The sequence below is a fragment of the Carettochelys insculpta genome, chromosome 5 (genome assembly GCF_033958435.1).
Source record: "Carettochelys insculpta isolate YL-2023 chromosome 5, ASM3395843v1, whole genome shotgun sequence".
Taxonomy (NCBI): Eukaryota; Metazoa; Chordata; order Testudines; family Carettochelyidae; genus Carettochelys; species Carettochelys insculpta.
This window is the reverse complement of record NC_134141.1, coordinates 12,038,435-12,058,557: the sequence shown is the minus strand read 5'-3', so window position 1 is coordinate 12,058,557 and position 20,123 is coordinate 12,038,435. Positions and strand designations below refer to the sequence as shown.

Below are 20,123 nucleotides of genomic sequence, written 5' to 3'. Positions count from 1 at the left end.
AAGAGAAAAAAATCAAACACACAAGTACAAACGGAGAGTAACTGGCTAGGCAGCAATGCAGCAGAAAAGAATCTGGGAGGTTATATTGGATCACAAACTGAGCATCAGCTAACAAGATTATGCAGTGGCAAAATAGGCCAATATAATTCTGTGCTGCCTTAATAGGACTGTCATAAGTAAGGCATGGGAGGTAATTGTCCATCTCTGCCCAACACTGTTGAAGCCTCATCTGGTGTATTGTTTCCTGTTGTGAATGCCATATTTTTAATAAACATGCATAAACTGAAGAGATTCGAGAGGAGAACAACAAAAACGATAAAAGATTGAGAAATTCTGACCTCTGAGGAAAAGTTTAAAAACCTGGGTATATTTAGATTGATAAAAGAAGACTGGGGGGCTTGATAACAGCCTTCAGTCATGTTAATTTTCTCTTTTTCTGCTGAAGGACAAGAAGTAATAGATATAATCTGCAGCCAGGGAGATTTCATTAGATGTTAGAGAAAATGTTCTAACTATAAAACTAGTTCAGCTGTGGAATAGATTACCAAGGGAGGCTGTGAGATGCCCGTCACTGGAGGTTTTTAAGAACAGGTTAGATCAGGGGTTAGCAATCAAAAGAGCAAGAAGAGTCATTTTTTTGAATTGGACTATCTCCATTGGGAGGCTGTGAGAGATGCAAAAAGCTTCCAGCTGCTTCAGTAGACCTTCTGGTTGTCCATTTTGTACCACTGAAAACTGGGATTCTCTGATCTGGCAACATCTCTGCTTAACCACAGATGTTCCTGGACCAGAGAACCCCAAGATGAAGAGTCTGTGGCAGCGAGGGCCACACCAAGGCCCGAGCCCTTATCAGGGGCTGTTGCTGGACTCTTCTGTGGTGGCGGGGAGGGAGGGTGCACAACTGGGGCTGGAGCCCTCCACAGTGGCAGCAGAGGGCCACAGCTGGGACCAGAGCCTTCTGCATAAGCCAAAGTCATGGCCAGTACCCTCCACAGGGGCTGGAGGCAGGGCTCTAGCCCTCCATGGAAGTCACAGATGGAGACGGAGCCCTCCACAGCAGCAGCACGGGCTGTGGCCAAGCTGGATCCCACAGCCAGCAGCAGTGGAGCCAGAGGCAGCAGAGTTTATTTTGAAATAGTGGTTGCATAGTGTAGATGCTAGGATAGTTGTTTCAGAATAACAGCTGTTATTTCAAAATAACTATCCTGCATAGCTCTACCCCAGGAGAATAGGTCTAATTTGGTAAGGCTGATGTATTTAGCACCTGAATTTACTTACTGGGGACATGAGGTCATCAGACTACATCCCCAGTGGCATGGCTGTCTTCAACCATAACAGCAGTGCTCTGTGCGTAGCCATTCCACAAGTCTTACCAGGCCTTTGCATCCTGGGTTATGATGGCCTGATGGGACCAAAACATTGCAGCTGGTGCTTCTGGGTACAAGTCATCAGCCTCCCATAATGCACTTACTTTCTCCCGTTTCCTGCTTGAAAGCAAAGGAGAACAAACGTTTGGTGTGCAGATGTCCTAACATGGCAAGCATGGACCTGGTCAGCTGCAAATTGCTATGGCAAGCACAGCAAACACCTCATGTGTTATTCTGCAGTTTCTCCAGCGCCTAGCCAAGAGCCACCTGTGCAAGGAAGAATGCGAGGAGGCCACAAACACAGCCATGCAGAAACCCAGTGAGTGGAGCAATTGGCATCTGCTGGCAGAATTTGATCCTGGTGATTTGGTGGAACGCCAATTCAGGTTCCATGAGACAAGCACAGATTGGTGAGACTGCATTGTTATGCAGGTATAGGATGATGACCTGGTGGCTTTGGAGAGGTGCACGCTGCCAGCGATATGCGTATCTTTAAGGATATGTCTACACTAGGAGAATAGGTCTAATTTGATAAGAGCAAGTGCCTGCTGAGCGTTCTCCTCCTCACCCCATGCCCGCACCCTGCAGCTCTCCCATCTCAAAGTAATCTGTGGTTTTGGAGGGACTCATGAAGCCAGCGTGCTGTGCCCACCTACACAACTCTGCCCTGTTCCTGCAGACTACATCTCTCCCAGCTCGTGACCTTCAAGGGAGAGGACTTATTCCCTGGGATAATCCCTTTAAATAATTTGCAAGCAGGGTAGCAAGCTGGGGACATGATTTGTTTGAGATGAGCAAACCAAGGTGGTTTGCCTCAGAGCTGTCAGTTACAGAGAGCTTCCTCTATTTCATCCAGGTAGACATATGTAATATCAGTCTTCTCTGAATCAGAGAGCAGGATAGGGAACAAATAAAGACTGAACATGGCCAGAAACTTGGACCTTAAGCTGCAATGCTTTGTGCTGTAATGATGCCAGATCATTTATTTCTGGCTAGGTGTGGCAAAGTATCCTACTGTGGAGGACGGAATCAAACAAGCCTCCCCAGAAACCTTGTGAACAGGATTAAAGTACACCTCTTATGAGAGGTTTGTAGTAATATGCAGGGAAGATTTCTGTTCCATCTGTAGACGTGTTAACAAACTTTTCTGGGGAGCTCCCACAGTGTAGGCAGAGTGGCTTCCAGTGTATCCCTCAAGGCAAATCAAACAGGTAAAAGTCCCTCTCACCATTGTCTACAATTTCCTCCTTGTTGCTGGTAGCTGTTGAAACAGTCACTTGTGAGGTATCTAAAGACAACTTTGGGACACCTCCCCACTACAATCCCACACAGCTCCTAATAGAAGCAACATGTTTGAAGTTCTGACCTGGAACAAACATTTGCCCCATTTATCTTCTGGTAGGCTTGCCTGAGCTCCTCTATTTTCATTTAGCACTGCTGGGTGTCCTTATTGTATCCTTTTTCTACTGAGCCCTGTGCAATTTTGGAATAGATATTGGTGTTCCTTTGGCTGCTTCAGAGTTCTGCCTGCATGGATTCCTCTCCCCACACAGCAGCTAGATCTGGGATCTCTTGCACTCTTCTTCCTGGAGCTCTTTTGCGACCCTGGCATTCATGTCAGGTGTGTTGCTAAGCTGCGTTGCTGAGTTTGCCAGGCTGGTCAATTGGGAAGTGAAATTCACACTTGCCTGGGGACTTTTCCTTTGTGTACTTGGGAGTGCAGTGGAATTGAAAGTGTTGGGCAGATCACTGTGGGGCAGTGTGGGACCTTATAAGGTTGAATTTAGTGCTACTTTGCTCATCAAGGAGGAGTACAGAAGTTAACTTTCGACGCCCTTAAAGTCAGTGGAAGGGGCTTGGTGATGTGGCTTGTTTCTTTATAAAATCCATCTAACATGGCTAACATTGACCTAACCAGGGTAGACAAGGCCTGAGAGTCAGTCAGATACAGGTGTGCAGCTAGATGTGAATACACACATCAGGTAGACCCCACTCTCCTCTACTGCTGCAGTCTTCAGAGGGATCATGGGCCATGGCCAGACTGCTAACCTGGTCGCAGGGCTAGACTAAACCCAGCAGTCCTGGGGAAGAGCAGGCTGCCTTAGCCTCTGTTCACCCTCTAGCACCTAGGGAGCTTTAAACGTGTCCCAGGGAGTGCTGAAGAGTCAGTGTTTCTACAGTGCCTAGCACAGTGCAAGCCAGGCCTGTGACTGAGCCACCTAGACATTGTAATACAAATAATAGTATGATTACATGGAATCTCAGCATTCATTTTTAAAATGTCTATTTCTAGCCTACTTGGCTGTAATGAAAAGCTTAAAACATGATCTGAAGGATCTCTACAGGACAGGAACCAGAATGCAAAGCAAAATACTCTGAATATTTTCAGAATCTCACAAACGGTATCATGATTTTGGGAGACCGGATTCCTGATTTTAGTGCTTGCACAGTACAAGCTTTCAGAGAGTACAAGGTCGATTGTCCAGCACACAAGGGAAGTGGGGGGTCCCGCTTTATCAAATGTGCCGGTTACTCAAACTTTTTCACCAGATGCAAAAATGCTTAAGAAATGAAATAACTTTACTTAGCCCTCTACCTTTTAACATTATTACTGAATACAGTACTGTAATTTAGTGCTCTCTACTCCCCCAGGGCCATCAAACAAATGCAGCTTCTGCCAATGTTGGACAATGATGCCAGATAGCTATGAGAATTTTTCCAGCTTTCTGAAGGGGGACTTGAAATGCCATCTATGGCAAATGCTGGTTAACCACATTTCCCAGACATTGAAGTGCCAGATAAAGTTTTTACTGTGGTTGGCAGTACTGAGTGTGATCTGGTTGTGCCCTTGACTCATTATATCCATCTCTTAGGACAGGACTAGGACAGGGTGCTGGCCATGGCTGTGATGGAGAGTGGGTGCTGCTTGGGGTCATGGGGGCCTGGGATGCCATCTCTGATGCCTCTCTCGCTCTCGTTCTCGCTCTGCCTGGGGAAAGGGGTGCTCGCCCTCAGCATGTGCAGGCTGAGGTACGGGGGGACCCTTTAAGGGGATGGTGTGTGGCGGCCCCAGAAGGGCTCGTCTGCCATGCAACCCTGCCCATGGCACTTCCTGCCCCTGCTCTTTCAAAATAGCGCCCTGGCATGTGTGGACGCTCTCTTTCGAAATTGTGCTGGAGGCCTTCCAAAAGAACGGACCAAACCTTCAGTCCCCGCTGGTGTGTGTGGCCGCTCCATTTCAAAAGACCATCTTTCCATGTTCTCTTTTGAAAGACGTTCTTTCGAAATGTAACTGTAGTGTAGACACAGCCTTCAGCAGGGCAGGTAGAATTCAGAGGCGCCCGAGACTAAACAGAGTAGTTTTATGTAGGAATACCCAGACTTAATCAGACCTGTGGTCCATCTGGTCCAGTATCCAGTCTGATAGTGGCCAGCGCAAGTGCAGCAAAGGACAGTGTAAGAAGCCTATATTAGCACGTGGGAGGTAATATGCTACCCACATTAGCTCTCCCGTCAGCGGAGGTAACTCCATCTTCCCAATATGCAGTACATATGTCAATGGAAAAGACCTCCCTCATTGTACATACATGAGGCATAAGGTCAGTGTAACTGCATCACTTGGGAGACGTATTTGCCACACCCTGGAGTGATATAGTTGTATCAGCTGAGGTTGGTAGTGTAGACAAAGCCTATTTTGAATGGGCTTGCTTAATTAGAGCGAGAGGGGATGTGTTCCAAGTGTAGAGGTACTTGAAAGCCAACAGTCGTCACATATTTGTAGATATTTGTCAGATATTTGTAACAAAATCCTGAGTCTTCAATTCACAAAAAGTTAATCACAGAATCACAGGATTGGAAGGGACCTCAAGAGTTCATCTAGTCCAGTCCCCTGCCCTCCTGGCAGGTCTAAATATTATCTAATCTCTGACAGGTATTTGTCTAACATGCCCTTAACAATCTCCAGTGTTGGAGAGTCCACAGCTTCCCTAAGCAGACCTGTCCCATCCATAGGAGGAGGTGGGGCAGCCACCCTAGGCACCGTGCTTTTAGGGTCTGCGCAGCGGCTGCACCAGCCATCCTATGGATGAGAGGGGGAGGATTTCCTGGAGCAAGGTGTGGGCAGAGGTGGTGGCAGCAGCAGGGGTCACCTCCTCTCTCCTCCTCACTCTCCCTGCACTCACCACATGGCATAAGCAGCAGCCTGCTCCGCTCTGCCACGGCCTCTGGGCTGCTGAGCCATGCTTCTCTGCAACAGGAAGAAGCAGCCTCCACTCCCAGCTGCCTGTGGAGAAGCAGGGCTCAGTGGGCTGGGAGAACACAGCCTGACGGCGTGGAGGAGGCTGCCACTTGCGCTGTGCGGTGAGTGCAGGGTGGAGGCTGAGAAGAGGTGACCTCTTGCTGCTGCTGCCATATTCCACGATGCCCTACCCAAGGTAATCCCTGGCCAGGCTGAGCGGGGGGGCGGGGGAGGGAGCCAGGGTGGGGAAGGAGCGGGGCTTGTGGCATGAGGGGGGTTGCCCATGGCCCTGTGCTTGGGGCATTGGGGGGGCGGGATTGCCTGGTCTCTGCCCCCACTCCCTCTGGACGGCCCTGTCCCTAGGTAATTTATTGCAGTGCTTAACCACTTGGACATTTTAGGAAGTTTTTCCTAATGTCCAACCTAAACCTCCATTGCTACAATTTAATGAGCAGTGTGTTCCTGCTCTTTTTCCCTTCTGCGCTGCTCTTGCATTTTGCAGGGAGTACAATATTTCCTATTCAGCATGTGCAGTTTCACTCACTTCTCCTGTTTCTTTAAGATAAAGTAATAATGGGAATTGGGAAACCAGCACTGATGACCATTCTGGGGATAGACTGTTTCCACGTCGTGCAACTAATGAGGAAGTATTTCAAACTTCATGGTAGTCAGACTTCAAATGCAACTTGCATGGCTGCCTCAAGGTTTTCAATTCCTTTTTCTTTGATTTTAAAATAAACTTCTATTGATTAGTATCCCTCCATAAACCCAACTCTGATATATATAGGCAGACTATCAGAGGACATTTGGAAAGATGCCTGAGAGTCATATTTTCAAAGATATTTAGGTGTCTAATGGTGCAGGCAGGCATCAAGCAAGCGGGCTTTTCAGAAGTGTCTGTTGCTTAACCCTCATTGAAGTCAGTGGGAGTTGGGGAACTAATTTGCTTAAATGCTTTTGAAAATCCCCCTTGGTGCCTATTTCCATCTTTAGGCACCTAAATACCTTGAAAATCCAAGCCTTTGAAAATCATTCCTTGAACCCTGAATGCGCTCTACTCCATACTCTGTATTTTAGCTTGAAAGTTTTTACCAAGTTACTCCACATTCACACTGCCTGACAAGCTGTGCTGAAAATGTGCATGCCTTTTGCAGAAATTGGAAAAAAGGTAGAGGCCTCACTACCTAATGCTGCACTTGGAGCTTTTTTATAAAATAAAAAATAAAAAAACTTATTTTTAAACCATCTCATGATATGTTGGGATTGATTAATGATTTTTGAATGCTTAGGGTTGACAATGCCTGATCGTGTATTGATTATTAGTAGTATTTTTATCATTTTGGTTTGTATTGCTGTATAATAAAGGAAGGAAAGAAGAGCGAACACTAAAATAACATGAAGCAGAGCTACATACTACAGGCTGGCAGTTCAACAGAGGAAGAGGAAGAGTTCCTGGTAGCCTTGAAGTACCACAAATTGAGTGCTGGATTACTTGAGCAGATCTCAATGAATGACTGTCACAGAGGACAAGACTTTGGAATAAGAAATAAAGCTGGTGAGGATAATTTAGAATGAGCCATAGACCATGGGCTGATTGTTGTCTGTACATGCTGTGTGAAGGAGGAGAACTTAATTATTGTACTTAAAAGAGCAGTGCCAACAAGTTCCTGATTGATTAAATCCTGACAAGAAGAAGAGCTCTAAAATATGTGAGAGATTAGATTGTTTGTAATGCACTTCTGGGTGATAAAGGGCAAGTGCGGGGTACAGAAGACCTGTTGTAGAACAAAAGTTTAAGTGGCAGAGGTGGGCAGCTTCAGCAGTTAATCTGAGATTTAAGGATGACATTCTATCGAGACTGGATAAAAACAAAACCAACCACAGTGACATCAGTGAGACTTGGAGAAAAATACTCAAACATGTTACAGGAAATGCACCCATTTTCTGTGGACAAATGAAAGGTGAGAAAAATCCTAGTAAGGAGACATGGGTATGGTCTAAGGCAGGAGGTAGTATAGAAAGAAAAGTATAAAGCATACGTGGTGACAGAAAGTAAGAATGTCAGAAGGTTTAAGAAATACAAGGTAGTATGTAATGGAGAAGACAAAAAGAGCAGTTGCAGAAACCAAGAATCAAGAATTCTACACCTTATAGTCATGGTGACTTACAAAGAAAAGGGAGAAAGGAACATACAGATTAGACTAGAACAGGCAAAGAAGCATGGATGATTGGGAGCTGTGAGGCATGTCAAAGATGAAAATGGCAGATGGTAAAATCATTCAGAGATGGCGGTGGTTTTATGAGAAACTGCTTAATGAAAAAAATCTGAGGAAACCATTGAGGGGAGGTGTCTATAAACAACATCACAAGACCTATCAGTGCAACAGAGATGTTGACAGCACTAAAGATGATGAAATATGAGAAGGTGGTGACACTGGCTGGTGTACTAAATGAGCCATTTAAAACATTAGGCCATGGGGGTGTGGTGATGGTGACAAATGTCCTCAGTTTAATCCACTGTATTGGAAAAATGCCTAATGAGTGGAGGAAGAGTTCCTATCTTTAGATGCAAAGGAGATGGACAAGAGCAAGCATGTGGTAATTAGCAACCCTTCATGTGAATGAGTCAGACAGTGAAATGGTAGGAAAGAATTATTGAGGAAAGACTTTGTGAAGAACTGGAGCATCCAGTAAGCAACAATAACTGCATCTTGGCTTTGTTTTAAATCAATCCCTGTTTGGATTATAATGGACACCGTGATGCAGGGGATTAGAGGTGAAATGCTACAGAGCATGCTTTTCACTCTTAAGCCATGTCTACACGTGCACACTACTTCGAAGTAGCGGCACTAACTTCGAAATAGCACCCGTCACGGCTACACGTGTTGGGTGCTATTTCGATGTTAACATCGACGTTAGGCGGCGAGACGTCAAAGCCAATAACCCCATGAGGGGATGGGAATAGCGCCCTACTTCGAAGTTGAACGTCAAAGTAGGGCACGTGTAGACGATCCTCGTCCCGCAACATCAAAATAGCGGGGTCCTCCATGGCGGCCATCAGCTGAGGGGTTGAGAGACGCTCTCTCTCCAGACCCTGCGGGGCTCTATGGTCACCATGTGCAGCAGCCCTTAGCCCAGGGCTTCTGGCTGCTGCTGCTGCAGCTGGGGATCCATTCTGCATGCACAGGGTCTGCAACTAGTTGTCGGCTCTGTGTATCTTGTACTGTTTAGTGCAAGTGTGTCTGGGAGGGGCCCTGTAAAGGAGCGGCTTGCTGTTGAGTCCACCCTGTGACCCTGTCTGCAGCTGTGCCTGGCGCCCTTATTTTGATGTGTGCTACTTTGGCGTGTAGACGTTCCCTTGCAGCGCCTATTTCGATGTGGTGCTGCCCAACGTCGACGTTGCCAGCCCTGGAGGACGTGTAGACGCTATTCATCGAAATAGCTTATTTTGATGTAGCGTGCACGTGTAGACATAGCCCCAGAGTGTTAGAGTGTGGATCAGCTTTGACATGGTGCAATCATTTTGAACCAGGAACACAGACCTCAGGATTTTAAAAGTCACTGTTTTTTAATTTTGCTGTTTGGAAGTTTTGGGATTTTTTTTCTGTTGCAGCCTGCGGGGGAAAAGACACACAGAAGGTTCATCTGCAAAGCCAGAGCCCAGACCAAACAGTTATGCTTTTTCTAGCTGTCAGAGCAACTGGATAGGCTAGAATAGGGCAGGGAAGCAGCCCTATATATGCATTTGCAGTTGGGCAAATAGCCCTAGAGAAACCTGTCTTCGCGATGCAGCACCCCAAGGCAAAGATAGGTTGGAATGCTGGCCAGTGAAAAGTAGAAAACAACTACAACTTCATACCACTGAAATGAGTCAGCTAAGGTTGACATAGGCTAAGGTGAGAACTGTTAAGCTATACAATGGAACAGTACAAGCCACAAAGCAGGAAGCCTCATCACAGAAAGCTGAAAGGGACTATCAGTTTAAATGTCTGGGTCATGAGTGATTCAGGGTATGTTAGCCAGAGAATACCATATGTACTAATGGCCAGAGATAGACAATGGAGAAGATCCAGCAAAAGCGCGGTTGGGTCACTGAAGGAAGACATGACTAAAGCTGTTACCAGTTTTGACACTCAACAGGAATGAAAAGCAGTCAAGTAGCACTTTAAAGACTAGCAAAATAGTTTAATAGGTGAGCTTTCGTGGGACAGACCCACTTCTTCAGACCATAGCCAGACCAGAACAGACTCAATATTTAAGGCACAGAGAACCAAAAACAGTAAGCTCTCTGCCTTAAATATGGAGTCTGTTCTGGTCTGGCTATGGTCTGAAGAAGTGGGTCTGTCCCATGAAAGCTCACCTATTGAACTATTTTGCTAGTCTTTAAAGTGCTACTTGACTGCTTTTTGTTTTGATAGTATAGAGACCAGCACGGCTTCCTCTCTGTTGCTATTCAACAGGAATGGTTAGAGATGCAGGATAAGAACTTCTGAGCCTAAAAGGACAAGGTGAAGAAGAATATAATTTGTATTGCTGTAGAGATCTAGTCATGGACCTCCAGGACTATTGTGCTTGGCACTGTGAAAACACAGAACATAACAGGGAACTTACGATGTAAAACAAGAGACAATAGATGAACACCGACTGACGGGGAGCACAAGTAAACAATGAGCCAATATTGGTCAGCCCTATAGGTAAGACAGTATTAAATAAACAAGTAGGTTAAATTGAAACCTTTAGGCTTTTAAAAACCAAAGCTCATTTGCTGCTCAGTCTAAGGGTGCTAATTCAAGGTTGTAAGCCCTTTGAGGCAGGGACTGAGTTGGTAAGGTGTTTGTCACCTTGTTTAGCACAGACAGTCTGTAACAAGAACAATGGCATACGTGAATAGTCATGGAGAGGTAGCCATGGTAATCTGTATCTTCACGAAACAAAAGCAGTCCTTTAGCACTTTAAAGACTCACAAAATCATTTATTAGGTGATGAGCTTTTGTGGGACAGACCCACTTCAGATCTTAGAATTCTTGGAGCTGAAGAAGTGGGTCTGTCCCAGGAAACCTCATCACCTAATTATTTTGTTAGTCTTTAAAGTGCTACAGGACTGCTTGTGTGTTTTGTAATGGCATATCTGATTATCATTGTCTGTAACCAGGCAACCACTCCTGCCCTTTTGCACCACAGAAACGTCACTGACTCCACAGCCTTTGTATCCATGTGCACATTTACTTATTTTCCCTCCACCAACACCTATACAGCCCCTTGCACCAATATGGTTTACAATATTCCCTGTGCTTTTAGCCCATTTCCCAGAGCCTAAGAAGGGTTTGAGGGCCCCCTTCTTTTAGCTGTCTAAAACATGGCTCAACTGGTCATCTTTCCCCACTTCCTACCTGCACCCTTCTTATAAACCCTGGTGAGCTAATTCTCTTTATTTTCCCTAGTTCCCCCACAGTTTAGATAATTAACTCCCATTACTCCAATCAGCCTTCTTGTTGGGGAGGTGGGATGGGGCTTGGGGGACTAACTGGTACCAGACTAATCAGAGAGCAGCCTCCCTGGTTGGTTCCCAGCATTGTCACTTGCAAAGCTGTCTGTCTGGAAAGGGGTGTGTGTGCTGTTTGAATAATGCCTATGTGATTTCCCAGGTAGTAGTAGGCATCCTTCAGTCTGCATAGACTATGGATCGCGCCCTTTATAGTGTCAATTGAGGACTTCATTTGCAGCGTCTACTGTGACTATGAAGACCCACACGAGAGTGACAGTCCTTGCTGCATCTCTTGCAGATGTGGTGGGTGTCTGGCAAGTCCTTAGTGTGCTTTCTGTGCTCTCGCTTCTCCTCTGCTACCTGTCTGATCCTCATCTCGCCCTTCTGAAGGCCCTTGTGTAACCCCTGCCTCCATCTGCTGCGGTCGTCTGCTAGTTCTTCCCAGTTGTCCAGCTCGATGTCTACCTCTCTGAGGTCTCTCTTGCAGACATCTTTGTAGCGCAACTGGGGGCGTTCGGGAGGTCTTTTGCCAGAGGCTAGCTCACCATACAGGATGTCCTTTGGAATCCTTCCATCATTCATCCTGTGGACGTGGCCACGCCAGCGGAGCCTACGCTGCCTGAGGAGGGTGTGCATGGTTGGGATTCCAGCTTGCTTGAGGACGGTGGTGTTGGTCACTCTGTCCTTCCATGATATTCCAAGGATGTGCCTGAGGCAGCGCAAGTGGAAGACATTCAGCCTCTTTTCCTGGCAGGCATACAGGGTCCAAGTCTCGCTGCCATAAAGGAGGGTGCTGAGGATGCAGGCTCTGTGGACTTGCATTTTGGTGTGAGTGTACAGCTTGTTATTCCACACTCTCTTGCTGAGTCTGGACACAGTTGTGGCCGCTTTTCCGATCCTCCTATTTAGCTCAGTGTCCAACGACAGGGTGTCAGTGATGGTGGACCCAAGGTAAACGAACTCGTGGACGACCTCTAACGTATAGTTGTCAATGCCGATTGATGGAGATTCAGCAACATCCTGACCGAGTACGTTTGTCTTCTTTAGGCTGATGGTAAGCCCAAAGTTCTTGCACTCTTTGGAGAACTGATCCAGCAGTTTTTGAAGCTGGTCTTCTGTGTGAGACACTACAGCAGCATTGTCTGAGAACAGCATGTCTCTGATGAGGACTTCCCGCACCTTAGACTTAGCTTTCAGCCTTGCAAGATTAAACAGTTTCCCATCAGATCTTGTGTGCAGCAAGATGCCCTCTGTTGAAGATCCAAAGGCATGCTTCAGGAGGAGTGTGAAGAAGATCCCGAACAATGTCGGAGCAAGCACGAATCCTTGTTTGACGCCGCTCCTGATTCTGAAAGCATCCGATAATGTGCCATCATATTGGATGGTTCCTCTCATGTCTTCGTGGAACGACTGGATCATCTTGAGTAACCGTGGAGGACAGCCTATCTTGTGGAGCAGTTTGAACAGATCATCCCTGCTGACCAAGTCAAAGGCCTTGGTCAGGTCGATGAAGGCTATGTAGAGTGGTTTCCTCTGCTCCCTGCACTTCTCCTGCAGCTGCCTCAGAGAGAAGACCATGTCAACGGTAGACCTGTCTGCGCGGAATCTGCACCGCGATTCGGGGTACACCCTCTCAGCAATCTTCTGGAGTCTGCCAAGGATGACGCGAGCGAACAGTTTACCAGTGACGCTTAGGAGGAAGATTCCACAGTAGTTGTTGCAGTCGCTTCTGTCTCCTTTGTTCTTATACAACGTTACAATGTTAGCGTCGCGCATATCCTGGGGAACCTCACCCTCTTTCCAGCACAGGCACAGTAGATCATGTAGGGGTTCCAGGAGTGCCTCTGGGAGTTCGCCGAGGGAGGAGCCCTGTGTTTGTTGTCCTTTACAGGTATGGTGTTCCACCTGTGCCCTGCAAGGCAGCACTGTCAGGAAAAGGAGTCTCTGAAGAGAAGAGCCTGAAGAGCGATGGGGGAAGGTGGACCTGGGGGCACTGAGAGCAGCTGGGGGGAGAGGGGCCAGTGCAGTGAGGAGGGCGGACATGGGAGCAGATGGGGGTAGTGGGTTGGGGAGGGTCCTATGGTGATGGTAGCTGGGGGGGGGCGAAAGGTGGGGAGGAGGGTCCCGGGGATATGAGGTCATTGCTCCACAGGGAGCTATGGTGACTCGTGGTGACAGGGAGGTATGAAGTAGTGGGATCCTTAACCACATTCTCCACACCCCACTGCCTTGTGGGTTATCCTGGGAAGGAGCAAGGCTAAGGGAGTAAACCCTGACAGAAAATCTGTAGTGGAGTCCGAAGGCGGCTCAGTGTCAACTTCTGGCACTGTCCCAGCAACTCCTGCAGCTGAGCTGGTACCAGACATGGAGGTTATCCTCTCCTTTGGACTATATCAGTAAAGCCGAGAGGGGGACACTGGTGTCTGGGCAGCCCAGAATCTCCATAATAAGTGCCCAGGCTCGCGCCCGGAGAGGTATTCCAGCATCGCTGAACAGCGTTGCATCAACACGGGAGGCAACAGATACCGGTTATAAGCTCTTGCTTGATTGGCGTAGAGAACGAGCGCCAGGGGTTGCCTTCGACCGTGGGAGAGATCCTCGCATCTCACTGGACAGTCACTGCCCGCCTCAAGCTGGGCAGCCCCCAGCCAATTGGGTACTGTCCCGCCACAGTTCACCTGCTTCGCCGGGTGTGTGAGGCTTAAGGTTCCTGAACCTGACAAGTGACTGAAATTTGGGCACCAGGCAAACCAATAAGAAAATCAACAAGAAATGAGAAACATCAACAATTTAAGCTTGCTTGCTGGAATGTGCGGACCGTGCTGACTGGCTTGACTGAAGATCTTCAGGCCATCAGTGACACCTGAAAGACCGCTGTCATCAACGAGGAACTGAAGAGGCTCCAAGCTGATATCGCTGCACTGCAAGAGATGCAGCTCGCAGATTCGGGATCTCTAAAGGAAAAGGACTACACCTTTTTCTGGCAGGGTAAAGCCCAAGAAGAACCCAGAGAGCATGGTGTTGGCTTTGCTGTCAGAAACACCCTTCTACAAATGGTGGAATTAGTCATGGGCGGATCAGAAAGACTTCTTCAGATCACACTTCAAACTTGCGCCGGTCCCGTCCACCTGATCAATGCTTATGCTCCAACCCTGTACACCACACCAGAAGTAAAAGACAAGTTCTATGACGTGCTTAGTGCTGCTGTAGCGCAAATACCTCCTTGTGAACAACTGTACATCATGGGTGACTTCAATGCAAGAGTTGGAGCTGATTGGGCCTCATGGCCTTCCTGCTTAGGACACTTCGGTGTGGGAAGAATGAATGACAATGGACAGCGTCTCCTTGAACTGTGCACGTACCACAATCTGTGCATCACAAACACATTCTTCCAAACGAAGCCACAGCACAGAGTGTCATGGAGACACCCACGCTTGAAGCACTGGCATCAACTAGACGTGGTCATCACTAGGCGTAATAACCTCAAAAACGTCCTTCTGACACGCAGCTATCATAGTGCTGACTATGATACAGATCACTCGCTAGTTTGCTCCAAGCTCAAGCTGAGACCCAAGAAGCTATACCACTCTAAACCAGCTGGAAGGCCCCGCATTGACGCCAGAAAGACGGCAAACTCGGAGAAAGCTGAAAAGTTCAGAGAGACCCTCCAGGAAAATCTGCGCAGTGGCCCTGGGGGCACCGATGCAACATCCAAATGGCAACATCTGAGGGATACAGTTTACAACACGGCCTTGTCGGTGTTTGGAAGAAGAGCTAGAAACACGAACGACTGGTTCAAAGCTAACTCCGATGAGATGATTCCAGTCATTGAAAAGAAGCGTGCTGCACTCCTGGAGTACAAATGCTCACCGAGCCAGAGTACCCAGGAAGCACTCAGAGCGGCCAGAAGAACAGTACAGCAGATAGCCAGGCGCTGTGCCAACAACCACTGGCTCCAGCTATGCAGCAGCATCCAGACCTGTGCCGACTTTGGTAATCTCAGAGGAATGTACGAGGGTATGAAGAAGGCATTAGGACCCACCCAGAACAAGATGGCACCTCTGAAATCCAAATCTGGTGAAGTCATCGCTGACAAAGCCAAACAGATGGAGCGCTGGGTGGAGGACTACTCCGAGCTGTACTCACACGAGAACGTTGTGGTTGACGCAGCCCTCGATGCCGTCGAGCTCCTAGCAGTAATGGACGAACTGGATCAGGAACCGACTGTGGATGAACTGAAGAGAGCCATCGACAGCATTGCAGCAGGAAAGGCCCCTGGCCAGGATGGTATACCTCCAGAGGTAATCAAGTGATTTCCCAGGGAGCTGTCTGAAATACATGTAGGAGATGGCTCTCAAAGTATTACATCCATGGTTACTTATATGGTGCAAGAGGACAGAATGTGCAAGAAGGCAGACTCCTGTCAGAGTTTGCTATTTAAATCAGACCCATACAGTTTGCAGCTCTGGGCAAAGGTGGATCAGTCAGCAAGTGGGAGGGTGTTGCCACATCTCTAGAGTTTAGAGTAGGAGGACAGCGTCGGGTTCCATTGTGTTCCATCCAAACACGCTAGTGGCCTGCCTGGCCACTCATATGCACACCTTAGCAGGCTTGATGCACCTTCCATGCTCATGGGCACTGGAAATAGCTATTGTACTGTGATGGACAAGTACAAAACTTGCTGGGGAAGGTTAGCTTAGATAGAGAAGCAAGAGACTGGGAGATGGTCAGTTAGACAGAGATCCTGGAAAGGGGCAGGAGGTGAAGAGTTTGATCTGAGCATGGAAGGAAAGACAGAATAAGAAGCAACTCTCTGGATGAATGGACAGGTTGTGGAAGTGTGTGCCAAAATTCTCATTTACCCATTTCCTACATGTGGGATATCCATAGGCCTGGGGAAGGATGGGGCTTTAAATCACTTGTGTAATGTCCCTGTTCTTGGGCTACACAGAGGCCTGTCTGCCTGACTCCCTCTGTACAGTTAGAACAGCCTTAAAGCTACTCTGACTTCTGTTAAGCTTCCTGCTGTTTGCAAAGAGTGGTTCTGAATGCTGATTAATTTAAATGAGTGGAACTTTTATTAACCCGCTGCTCTGTGCAGGTGGCTGAATTGCTGCTACTTCCAGTCTAACTAGTTTTGTTTTCCTGGTGTGCCTTCAGTAACAAGCCCTCCAGGGCCCATAGACCCTCTGACTCCTGTTTCCTTGATCTGGACACACCCTTGACTTTCTCTGGGGAGCAGGGAATAGCTGTAGACTGCAATACACTGTGTATAAGCCCTGATCTGCCCTCTGTGCTCGAGTCTGGAACCAGACTAAGTACAGAACTCTCAGGTCGTGTCTCCCTCTCTGTTACTACACTACGCAGTAACTTTGAAGTTGCTTATTTTGAAGTCCAACTTCAAAGTAACAGACCTTGAAGTTGCACATCCACACACGCAAAGCCCCCAACCCTTATTCTGAAATAGCATCCCGGTACTTTGAAAGGAAGCATCTACACACCACTAGCCCCTATTTCGAAATAAGAGGCCAGGAAATGACATGGACAAGGGTCGCATAGCCGACAAGCCCTTCTACGGTTTCAGCCAGCTGCTTCCTTAAAGGGCCCCTCCCAACACCCCCCACCCTGCACGTGCTCAGGGCTGCCAGGCTGCACACAGCAGGGCAGACCGCGTACTAGGGAGCAGACCTAGCCAGGGACAAGATGCCTCACCAGCTGCTCCCCCAGGGGGATCTTCTCTGTGCTGTGGCCAGCCTGCTGGCCATGGTGCTTGCTGCTGCAGGGCCAGTCACACGGACCCCATCGTGCAGGCTCTGGGCTGGGCCCTGCTATATCACCCCGGCCCCCAGTGATCCAGCACCGATGGGCCTTCCCTACCAGCCCAAAATGGTGGGACCAACTAGTGCTTGGAGACTGGGACGATGAGCAGTGGCTGAGAAACTTCTGCAAGACCAGGCGGACCTTTGAGGAGCTCTGCCACAGGCTCGCCCCAGTCATCCAGCACCACGACACAAGAATGCAGCCTGTGCTCCCTGTGAAGAGGAGGATGCAATAGTGCTGTGGAAGCTGGCCACCCCAGACAGCCACCAGTCTGTTGGCCATCAGTTTGGGGTTGGCAAGGCCATTACTGGGGCAGTGCTGCTTGAGGTAAGCCTAGCTCAGACCACAGACCCACCATGGAGAGGGGGCAACTGGGCAAGGGGGTGAAGGGGGACCTTGCCGGAGAGTAGGAGGGGGCAACCCAGCCTAGCATTCATGGGTATGTTTTTTTTCTACCCCATGCAGGTTGTCCGAGCAATAAATAACGTGCTCCTTCACCGCATCATCAGTGTTGGGGACCTGGATGTCACCCTCACTGGATTTGCAGAGCTGGGGTTCCCAAACTGTTTCAGCACGATGGACGTAACACACATCTCTGTCCGGGCCCTGGACCACAGCATGGGCTTGGCCTCCCCAGGGTGTGTGGGAGGGGAATGCGGGGGCTGCAGGGGTGCCCACACTGACCATGACCCTCCAGGCCAGTTTGATGTGGGCAGCCGGGGACAGGTCCACTGGTAGGTGGGTAGCTGCAGAGGGGGCTGCTGTGGGGTGGGCTGGCGAGGGAGCAGGAAGTTGGGCATGGCAGGTGGCCACAGCCCGGGTCAGTGTTTAGAGACTGTCAGCCACCCACACCCACACCTCCCGCTCCATCACCAGCCAGCCCCAGAGCACAACAGTCACCTCCTGCATGACCACCCAGTTGGTAGCTGCTTCCTCATCCCTCCATCATCAGCGGTGTCCAGCCCAGTGGCAGGTCTGCAGGGATGTGGGCTGGGGAGATGGACTTCCAGCCATCCGCAGCTGCACACTGGGCTCAGACAGGGCTGGAGCATCTCCTGGATGGCAGACCTGTGGAGACAGAAGGAGACAGGGAGACGGTCCATGAATCCTGTGTCTTGAACCCGGGGGCTAGGACCCCCACTCTGCTGGCCCCCACCCCACTCCCCTGCTGTCTGATGGCCCATAGGGTCCCATGGGATCCCAGGTGCAGGGGGGGTTCCCGCCTGGTGAGGGTCAGGCTGGGTTCAATGCTCTGCCCTCCATCCCCAAACGTGGGCTGTGGGGCTGTTTGGCGGGGGGGTGCCTGTCCCTGGGCCCCATGGAATCCCGAAACAGATACCTACCAGCTCCTACCTCCAGGACCTCGGGTGACACAGGGCTCAAGGAGGCCTGGCTAGTTGTCTGGGAAGGGAGGGCAATGACAGGGGTCCAATCACTGGACCCTTTGTCATTGCCTTCGCCCTTGGTGCCTGTAGTGAGTCAGCATGGCCTCTGCTGACTCAGAGGCAGAGGAGGCTGTGCAGAGGTCCTGGTGGGCGGGCCCGGAGCCAGAACACCAGTGGCCTGCCCCTCAGAGGGCGGGGCCCAGGGCTAGAAGGGCCAAGGGCAGGGCTCGGGACCCGTTAAAGCCTGGGCCTCCCGGCAGGGAGGAGACACCTGCACGAGCTGCCCGGTGCCAAGGGCAAAGGGCCTGTCGCCGCCCAGCCGGGCCAAAGGAGCAAGCCCCCAGCGGCCCCGAACAACCACAGATCCAGATGCCCCAGGGGCACTACCCGGACTTCCCATACCTGCCAGGACCCTCACACCGGCAGAGAGCCCTCACCTTGAAGGAAGCCCTGGACGTGGCCAGACCGGCGAGGGTGAGCGACCACGAGGCCCCAGGAGCGGCCTGCCCCAGAGTCCTGGCGGACCACTGCAGCCCCCAGGCCCAGGATCACCTCGGGCCCACCGCGCTACCGCCGCCAGACTATCCCAATGACATCGACATGAGCGACTGGCCGGAGCCCCCAAAGGTGGACGATTTGGAAGAGACCGACCCCACAGGACCCCCTGACCAGATGGACTGGGACCTACCTCTGGTGGAGGTAGAGGTAGGAAGTGGCCAGGGGAACGATGCTCCCAAACCCATGGCTCTGTGTTGCGGCCTGGATCCCCACTGCCGTGGTCATGTGTGAGCGACCCCCAGGGCCCCAGGCTGGGTCGCAGTGGAGTGGGAGGGCCTGCGACCCCCTCCTTGACAGGGCCAGCCCACGCTGGGCCTGTGCTCAAACATTTGTGCTGTTGCCCCGCCCCAAACTGAGGGCTGGGCCTGTACTGTGTTACTATTGTGAACTGCTGCCCGCCCTAGACTGAGGGCTGAGCCGGGATTGTTACAACTGTGAACTGCTGCTCCGCCCTGGAGTGAGGGCTGGGCCTGTATTATATTACCGGTGAACTGCTGCCTCGCCCCAAACTGAGTGCTGGGCTGGTGTTATAACCCTTTTCTTGGTTGCCGCCCGCCCTAGGCCAAGGGCTGGGCGTCTCGGGACTCCTACAGTGCCCTAGTCCCTTGGAAGGGGGCTGGTGGCTCCTCCTCTGTGTCCGGGGCAGGGGGCAGTGGTGTCCACAAGGTGATGCAGCAGTGGCACCTCCTTCATCCCCAGGAGGTGATGCAGCTCCTCATAATGGGGGCAGTGGGTGGGCTGTGCCCCCGAGTGGCTGGCGGCATCCCTCGCTTGGTAGCACGCCTGCCTCAGTTCTTTGACTTTTGTGCAGACGCTCTCCCCGGTCTGGATGGGGTGCCCCCGGGTTGCAAGCCCCTTGGCCAGCCGCTCGAACGCCTCTGCATTCTGATGCCACACCCCTGCCTAGAGCAGGACTTCCTCTTCCCCACACAGTCTGAGGAGGTCCTGCAGTTCGGCCTCAGTCCAGGAGAAGCCCCTCCTTTGCTGCTGCTTCCCCGGCTGCTCCAAGCCCTGTCTGGACTCAGCAGTGGGCTCCGGGGGGGTGGGGGTCATGGGGCTCCTGGCTGGATGCTGTTGCTGCTTTGTGTGTGTGGCACAGCGCTGGTATTGAGGGGGGGCATGCAGCAGGGAGCTTGTGATCCCCCTGCTTCTGCCACACTCTCAGTTTCCTGCCTGGGGTCACTGGGTAGCTGCTTCCTGAAATGCAACTGGTAGTGACCATAGAGCCCCCACCTGCGCTGGCCACAGCTTCTCCGGGCTCCTGCTGGGCT

At 50.2% G+C, this 20,123-nt stretch overlaps 1 long non-coding RNA gene across 1 annotated transcript in view; it reads right to left on the bottom strand.

Moving 5' to 3' along the window:
* The window catches only part of LOC142013379 (uncharacterized), a 64,956-nt gene that overhangs the window by 4,237 nt on the left and 40,596 nt on the right, over nt 1–20,123 (bottom strand). The window contains exon 2 of the long non-coding RNA XR_012645624.1: nt 17,810–17,977. This is a non-coding gene — a long non-coding RNA (uncharacterized LOC142013379). The remainder of the gene's footprint in view (nt 1–17,809; nt 17,978–20,123) is intronic.